At 48.9% G+C, this 8,245-nt stretch overlaps 1 long non-coding RNA gene across 1 annotated transcript; it reads left to right on the top strand.

The window, feature by feature from the left end:
- The first annotated feature begins 5,198 nt into the window (after positions 1 to 5,198).
- Positions 5,199 to 8,025, top strand: LOC120697890. Its single transcript, XR_005684608.1, has 2 exons — positions 5,199 to 6,561; positions 6,636 to 8,025. It is a non-coding gene; the product is annotated as an uncharacterized LOC120697890 (long non-coding RNA).
- The last annotated feature ends 220 nt before the right edge of the window (positions 8,026 to 8,245 follow it).

Raw genomic sequence — 8,245 nt, 5'->3', positions numbered from 1 at the left:
AAAGGATCCCCACCCAAAACTTACCATTCTCCAACAGGGAAGGCAAATCAGAGAACGCCCCGGCCGCTCCTCGCCGCGAGGATGCAGACACGCTGCCCCGGAGGCACCTCGCCTCGCCGTCGTGGACCTGCCGCACCTCGCCGCGTCACCGCGGACCCGCCTCCCGGGCCGCACCTCGTAGCGCCGCCACGGACCCGCCGCCCCGGCAGCACCTCGCCGCGCCGCCGCGGACCCTCCACCCCGGCTGCTCCTCGCCGCGCCGCCGCTGACCCGCCGCACCTGACCGTACCTCACCACGGACCCTCCACCCCGACTACTCCTCGCCGCACCGCCGTGGACCCTCCGCACCGGCCGCACCTCACCACGGACCCTCCACCCCGACCGGTCCTCTCCGCACCACCGCGCGCCCGCCGCCCCGTCCGCACCTCGCCTCGCCGTCGTGGACCTGCCGTACCTCGCCACACCGCCGCGGACCCGCCTCCCGGGCCGCACCTCTCAGTGCCGCCGCGGACCCGCCGCCTCGGCAGCACCTCGCCGCGCCGCCGCGGACCCTCCGCCCCGGCCGCTCCTCGCCGCACCGCCGCGGACCGGCCGCACCTCGCTGCGGACCCTCCGCCCTGACCGCTCCTCGCCGTACCGCCGTGGACCCTCTGCACCGGCCGCACCTCACCGCGGACCCTCCGCCCCGACCGCTCCTCTCTGCACCGCCACGCCCCCGCCGCCCCGGCCACACCTCGCCACACCGCCGCGGACCAGCCGCCCAGGCCGCTGCACCTCGGCGCGCCACCGCGGACCCGCCACGGTCCCACCTGCAGCGGTCTGCCGTGGAATGCGTCGTGGAGAGAGAGGGACGCAAATATGCATCCCGTTTGGCGCAGTAGGCAAAATGGGTACCGTGTTTGGGTCTTCTGTTGGAGCATGTTTTTTATAGGCAAAACACTGTACATGACTCATTTTGGGTTTGGGTCGTGCTTTGCCTATGCTGTTGGAGACAGCCTAATACATATTGTACAAGATTCAGAACTTTTGAGCAATAAATACATTCTAAGCCCATGGAACTCTACAAAAGGGTTCATATGGGCACAACAGAACTAGCCTCTCAAATGCATTTTCAATCTAGAGATCCAAAATGATTAATCATCCACCATCCTCTCCTATCGAATTATACCACAGTTCATGCACATGGCTAGTTTTCATGTTCCTCCACTTTATCTCAGCCACCCACCTACTATAGCACAAATCTCAAACATTAGAAAGTATGTAGGCAAAACACTCGCAGAAGATAGATGAGATTTCCACCTACCTTGCTTTTGTCTGTGTTGGACTGGTGTGTCTTTCCTTCATCTAGTTTGCCTTCCTCTCTAATCGTTAGTGGCTCATTAGCCGGCCCATACCCCTTCACAGCCTCTTCTTCCTTCCTGTCTTCTCCCCAGATCAACAAACAGAATGCAGTGAGCAGCAGCATTAACACCAAGCGATATGCAGGCTTGGGCGTCAGATGAGCTCTCGAAGATCGAGTGGGGGTCTCGCCGGTAACAGTAGCTTGGTAGGGTGACATCTTATCAACTTGGTATTTTTTTCAGTAGTGGAAAAGGATAACATATTCCTCGAATTAACACATATGCAATTCATGAGAAATACAAATGGCATTATCTTTCACCGACCAAAAGGTCAACTAACCTAATGCATGACACAACAGGAGTGGTTATGCAGAGTTGTCAGAATAAATTAAATTGGTGTATTCTCACAACAAAATATCATAACATCAAACACAACGTACGGATAACTAGAATCTGATGACTCTGTCCTTGACAATTCTACTGCGCACCAAAAAGTGAGAAGATAGCAACTCCCGAACTGATCTGTATAGAATGTGGAATCGATCGAGATAAGAAGATATAGAGGTGGCTTCACAGGGGTGTTTTTTTTTTGGGAACAGGCTTCACAGGGGTGTTGAGCATCCTCCGCATCAGATAGGCATGATCTTTCTTTCTTGCCAACAGGGAAAGAGAAGCATCGAAGGAAATAGTAAAACATGATAGAAGATTTGTTGGAGAAGGAATCGAGTCCTGATATTTCCTTGTTGATGTTGCTTTTAATTTGATTGAACCTGGTGGAGATTAAAGCAGTGGTGTTATAAATTGGTTCCACCAAGTAGACATTCAGTTTTTTTTTCTTTATGTCTGATTAATGTGATATATATTTTTCTTAAGATCTATGATGCACTACTAGAAAAGAAGCCTTAGGCACCGGTTGCCCGGAAACTAGTACCTAAGGCTCGGTCATCAGCACCGGGTAAAAGAACCGGTGCCTAAGGCTCTCTTTGATACCGGGTGAAACCTTTACCCGGTACCAAAGTATTTTTGTCAAAAAATGGTTGGCCGGGACTCGAACTCAAGATCTCTTGCCTCGCGTGCACCTTTCTTACCATCTCACCTACACATCACTTCTGATGGGAAGATAGATTTTCCTTTTGAAGTAACCCATAGATGAGCCTAAGGTACCAGTTAGTGTTCCGGTACCTAAGACTCATCTATAGGCACCGGTTGGTGGTACCACCCAGTATTAATGTAAAAGTTAACATCCGGTACCTATAGAGAGCCTTAGGTACCGGTTGGTGTTACCACCAACCGGTACTTAAGGCTCATCCATAAGTTCCATTCACCCCAAAAGTATCGGGTTCATCTTCGTACTGGTATTTTTTGGGTGGACTTTTGGCTTTTTTTTCTAGTAGTGATGTCGTCTATCTATGCATCTATTAATTGTAGATTTTCATTGATTGTTCATATTTGAATGTCCTAACATTGCTGTATGTATTTTTATGAGCTAACACTGCCAGTTCGTGTTATCAATCTGCGTTGATGTGTGTTACAGCGGTTTTCTAACGCAATGGATAATGATACCCAGTTGGCTTATGATGTGCTATTGTCCAAACATTTGACGTAAACATACGTTAAGGGTTTCTTAACCAGCCAGTTTGAGAATGTAGAAGATGCATATAAATTTTTCCTCACAAGAAAGCATAAATGAAGTATGTACGAGTAGCTATCTAGGTTTAACCACAACTACAAAATAGGTCTTTCTTCCAGGCCATTTGTCCCAGTTACCTTTGGGCCCGGGACAAAAGGTGGCTTTTATCCCGGGTCCAACGGCTAGCCGGGCCAACGCGGGGGACAGGCGCTTTTTGTCCCGGGTGGAGCCACCAACCCGGACAAAAGACCCCCCTTTTGTCCCGGTTGGTGGCTCCACCCGGGACAAAAAGGCCCAACCCTTTTATCCCGGGTGGTAACACCAACCGGGACAAAAGGGTGACCCTTTTGTCCCGGTTGGTGTTACCACCCGGGACAAAAGACCCCTTTTGTCCCGGTTGGTGTTACCAACCCGGACAAAAGGCTCCTCCACGTGATAGTTCAAAAGGAAGTTATTCTATACTGAGTCACGTGTACTACTTAGGTGAGTTGGTAAGGAACAGTTACCTTTGGGCCCGGGACAAAAGGTGGCTTTTATCCCGGGTCCAACGGTTAGCCGGGCCAACGCGGGGGACAGGCGCTTTTTGTCCCGGGTGGAGCCACCAACCCGGACAAAAGGCCCCCCTTTTGTCCCGGTTGGTGGCTCCACCCGGGACAAAAAGGCCCAACCCTTTTATCACGGGTGGTAACACCAACCGGGACAAAAGGGTGACACTTTTGTCCCGGTTGGTGTTACCACCCGGGACAAAAGACCCCTTTTGTCCCGGTTGGTGTTACCAACCCGGACAAAAGTCCCCTTTTGTCCCGGTTGGTGTTACCAACCCGGACAAAAGTCCCCTCCACGTGATAGTTCAAAAGGAAGTTATTCTATACTGAGTCACGTGTACTACTTAGGTGAGTTGGTAAGGAAACCATGCGCTACGCAAGAGGTCTTGGGATCGAATCCCGTGGTGTGCAAAAAAAATTTTAACGGCAGGCACCTTTTGTCCCGGTTCTGCCACCCGGGACAAAAGCCTCGAGGCTTTTGTCCCGGAAGCCTTGTCCCGGTTCCAAAACCGGGACAAAAGGCAGTTTGGAACCGGGACAAAAGGCCTATTTTGTAGTAGTGAACCTAGCATTTCTCCGGAGTGCTTCTTAGAGTTTCTTTGAGCCACAAAGTTTGTGACCCTACAGTGCAAGGTGGGCAATGGTTACTCGGTGTGCAAGACAGTGATTGTGCCCTTCATAGGCATTTGCATTTTCTTTTGACCTGGATCCATGGCGCCTGTTATGGTCGCGTGAGCACCACGATATGGCTCTTTTTATTGGCAGTAACCCTTACGCATCCTTTGTCTCTATCACCTTGTCAATTGCTCTTGATGAGGGTGTTGAGCATCTTTTGTTGTCTGAGCTGAAATACGAAGATGTAGAGTGGTGATATATCTTTTCCTTGTTAGCAGTGGGGAAAAGGATATGGAATACTAATAAAGAAAGGATAAAATAGCATAAACTGAGATGTCAGAGATGGAATTGATTCCTGGTCTTTCTTTGTTGATGTCGCTTTTAATTTTCGATCGATCCTAGTAGAGATTAAATTAGAGCCAAGATAATATAACTTGGTCCCACACCAAATAAACATCCAGAATTTTTTTTCTTTGTGTATGATTAACGTGCGAATATACTGATAGATAGGTGAACAGTCAGGGATAACCCACACTCACTATAACCGTTGATTCATATATGCATGTCCTATATAAATATACATCACTACCGGTTCATGTTATGAGCTAGCAGGGGATGTGTCATCCGTGCAGTTCCTAAAGCAATAGGGTTTTGTGGCAGTAGTGATCCAAGCAATTGAGGTTATACCTTAAGTGCTTCCTAGTTCCTAATAACTTGTTTCCAATCCGGAGAGTTTCATTCGTAATTAGACAGCCCACGCGGTCAGACACGTATGTTTCAAATAAAGCAAACGTATCTTCCTTCCTGCACCTCATAATCCTGCTAATAATGAAATCTCAGTGTACTTAGCAATCAAGCTGATCAATAAAGTGAGCACCCCCGCGCACTAACTAGATTCTTTCGAGGTGTCCTGACAGCATCCTCTTTATTTCCACGCCCTGGGTCCACCCTGTTGCTGTTTGCAGCAGCGTCACTGCCTGACCCTGTTTACGCGGTGGCCCATTCGCATTGTAGGTTGTCCTCTATCCTCAAGGCTCCAGGGATGAAGGAACGAGCCCAGCAGCCTCCTTGCAGCTGGAAAGCAGAGTGGGAAAGAGATTAAGAAAGAAAGCTTCCACGGTTTCCTTTCCTGATTCTCTCCGATCCTGCGTTACTGAGAAGGAAGCTACTCTGTCAAAAGGCGAAAGCAAAGCAGAACCTCATCATCAACAAATAATAGCATACCCACTAGAAGATTACACAAGGTCTTGTCACAGCAATTTCTTATTATTTTCACTGCTGTACCTCTCACTCTCGCCGCATGTTATCACATGTGGTCCTGTACTCCTGTTTACTGGTGAGTCAAGAAGATAGTCAAGGTAACCGTGTAACACATGTGGCTTTGAACTTTCATTACAGTGAATAGCGTGTCCCAAGTGTGCTTATATTTCAAGGCCGGCAGGGCCAGTAGGCCGTCATTCCTATGAGCGTTTACAGCCTCACCACCTACACACACACACCATGCTTCTCCTCGCCTTCAAGATGTCGCTACTTCTGCTTCTAGCTGATCAAGCTGATCAATAAAGTGAACACCCCCGAGCACTAACTAGATTCTTTCAAGGTGTCCTGACAGCATCCTCTTTATTTCCACGTCCTGGCCCCACCCTGTTTGCAGCGTCACTGCTGCGTGATGCCTGACCCAGTTTACGCGGTGGCCCATTTCGCATTGTAGCTTGTCCTCGATCCTCAAGGCTCCAGGGACGAAGGAACGAGCCCAGCAGCCTCCTTGCAGCTGGAAAGCAGAGTGGGAAAGAGATTAAGAAAGAAAGCTTCCACGGTTTCCTTTCCTGATTCTCTCCGATCCTGCGTTACTGAGAAGGAAGCTACTCTGTCAAAAGGCGAGAGCAAAGCAGAACCTCATCATCAACAAATAATAGAAGCATACCTTGGTACCCACTTAGAAGATTACACAGGGTCTTGTCACAGCAATTTCTTATTTTCACTGCTGTGCCTCTCACTCTCGCCTTTACTGGTGAGTCAAGAAGATAGTCAAGGTAACCGTGTAACACATGTGCCTCTGAACTTTCTTTACAGTGAATAGCGTGTCCCAAGTCAAGGTCAGCAGGGCCAGTAGGCTGTCATTCCTAGGTCTCTTTTACGACGTACAATACTATCACTTGGTAGTATGTAGTACAGAAAAGATCTAGCCATCCATTAGAAAGAGTAAGATTGTCATTGATAGCCAGACCACAGAATCGTTAACTGATTCCAACTTGGATTTGTGAAGCTTGTGCCTGTGAACACTGAAGATGAAACGGTCCATATGCATTGCACTGATTCAGGACAACTCGAAGTCTAATTCTGAATGTTTTGTTTTAGAGTTCTAAGGAAGGATCTCCTGTCCACTGAATTGGTTCAGGACAAAATCATCAGTTTTACAGCGCCGATTATAGTAAGTCTTTTTCTAGCAGTGATATGTGTCATCTTCGCAGAACAAGAACCTGCCATAAAATTTTATCATGACAGGGACATCTCTGCAAGAACAAGAGAGAAAACAGACTACTGCTCTGCTTTGTGACTGAGGGCCCTTGGTTTCAGACTTTCAATTGTCATCATGCACGAGCTCACTTGTGCAGCATCGTATTCCTGATCTCGGCGACTCCCTGCCTAAAACCTACCACCTTAGGGTATCTGTCAGACCTGGGTCCACGGGATAGCTTACGGGGCACAGATCTGTACGAACTAAGGGATGGGGCATGTCCTATACCCTGACGTTATGTAATGTACTCGAATACTAGTAGTACTAGTCGAACAGAAGAAAACTACTCAAGTAGTACTCGAGTAAGACTCCTAAACTAGTATCCGATTAGGACATCATGTAACCCTACCTCCCCAGACTATATAAGGGTGGGCAGGGACCCCCTCAAACACAATCAATCACATCCAAGGCAATACAAACCACAAACAGGATGTAGCGTATTATGCAACACCGCGGCCCGAACTTGTCTAAAACCTTTGTGTTGCGACCTTCGAGTTCCTGATCTCTGTGACATCCTAACCAATAAGTCTACTACCATAGGAAATACCAAGGTAGGCTTGCCAATAAAACACCGACAGCTGGCGCGTCAGGTAGGGGTGTTCGTCGAAGATCCCCTGGCGAACTCGATGGCGATCATCAACTCCGCTCCCGTCCTTGAGAAAGGCACAACCTTCGCCTTTGGTTCATGGGTGTGCATGGCCAACGGTGTGGGTGGCTTCAACAGCCACCGTGTCGACACCACGAGCTTGGAGACCTCGGCATCATCAACTTGCGAGGTTGAGATTGACGATCTCCTCAACAATCCCGGCGAGACGCTACTTCCCGATCTGGTCAAACAACTCGAGTCGGAATTCGATTCCAACTCGACTTCTACCCAAACTGCGCCAATACCCAAACTGCACCAACTCCCACCAGATCGGACTTAAGTCAACCTCAAATCCGATCCTGCTTCGGGTTACGCAATGATGCCATTGTTTATCAAGAGGCCTTGCATGCGCAATTTTTTCTCGACCTGGAAAAGGATCTGGACGATCTACTTCGACTCGGAGTAGATCAAAAGGAAGCAGAGGCCACCACATGCCGGGAGGCCCCTGTCTATGACAACTACTCCGACTGATGACGACGCCGAGCCCTTATCAGGCAATCACCAGGGCCTTGTAGTCTCCTCCACACCACAATGCCGCTTCGTGTACTGGAAGGGCATGAAACCCTCTGAGCTATACGACGCCGACAATAGGCTTGTGGCTTGTCTTCCAGAACTCCCGTTCCAGGAGGGACGGCCACTTTCGCCCATCCAAGAGGAATAGCTTCTCAACATGGGCCGTGTTTGGTAAATTTCGCGCACGTTTTTCGAGAAGAGAATCTCGCATGCATGAAGTACTAAATGAAGTCTATTTGCAAAATCTTTTCAGGGACGGGTGTAACTTTTCGAGATGAATCTAATGACGGTAATTAATTGATGATTTGCTATAGTAATGCTACAGTAATTATCCTCTAATCACACGGTCAAAGGGCTCATTAGATTCGTCTCGCGATTTACAGGGGGTTGTGGAGGTGGTTTTGTAATTAGACTTCATTTGATACTCTAAATTAGTGG

The sequence above is a fragment of the Panicum virgatum genome, chromosome 1K (assembly GCF_016808335.1).
Source record: "Panicum virgatum strain AP13 chromosome 1K, P.virgatum_v5, whole genome shotgun sequence".
Taxonomy (NCBI): domain Eukaryota; kingdom Viridiplantae; phylum Streptophyta; class Magnoliopsida; order Poales; family Poaceae; genus Panicum; species Panicum virgatum.
Note: the sequence above shows the minus strand (reverse complement) of the source record. Positions and strands in the feature narration are given on the sequence as shown.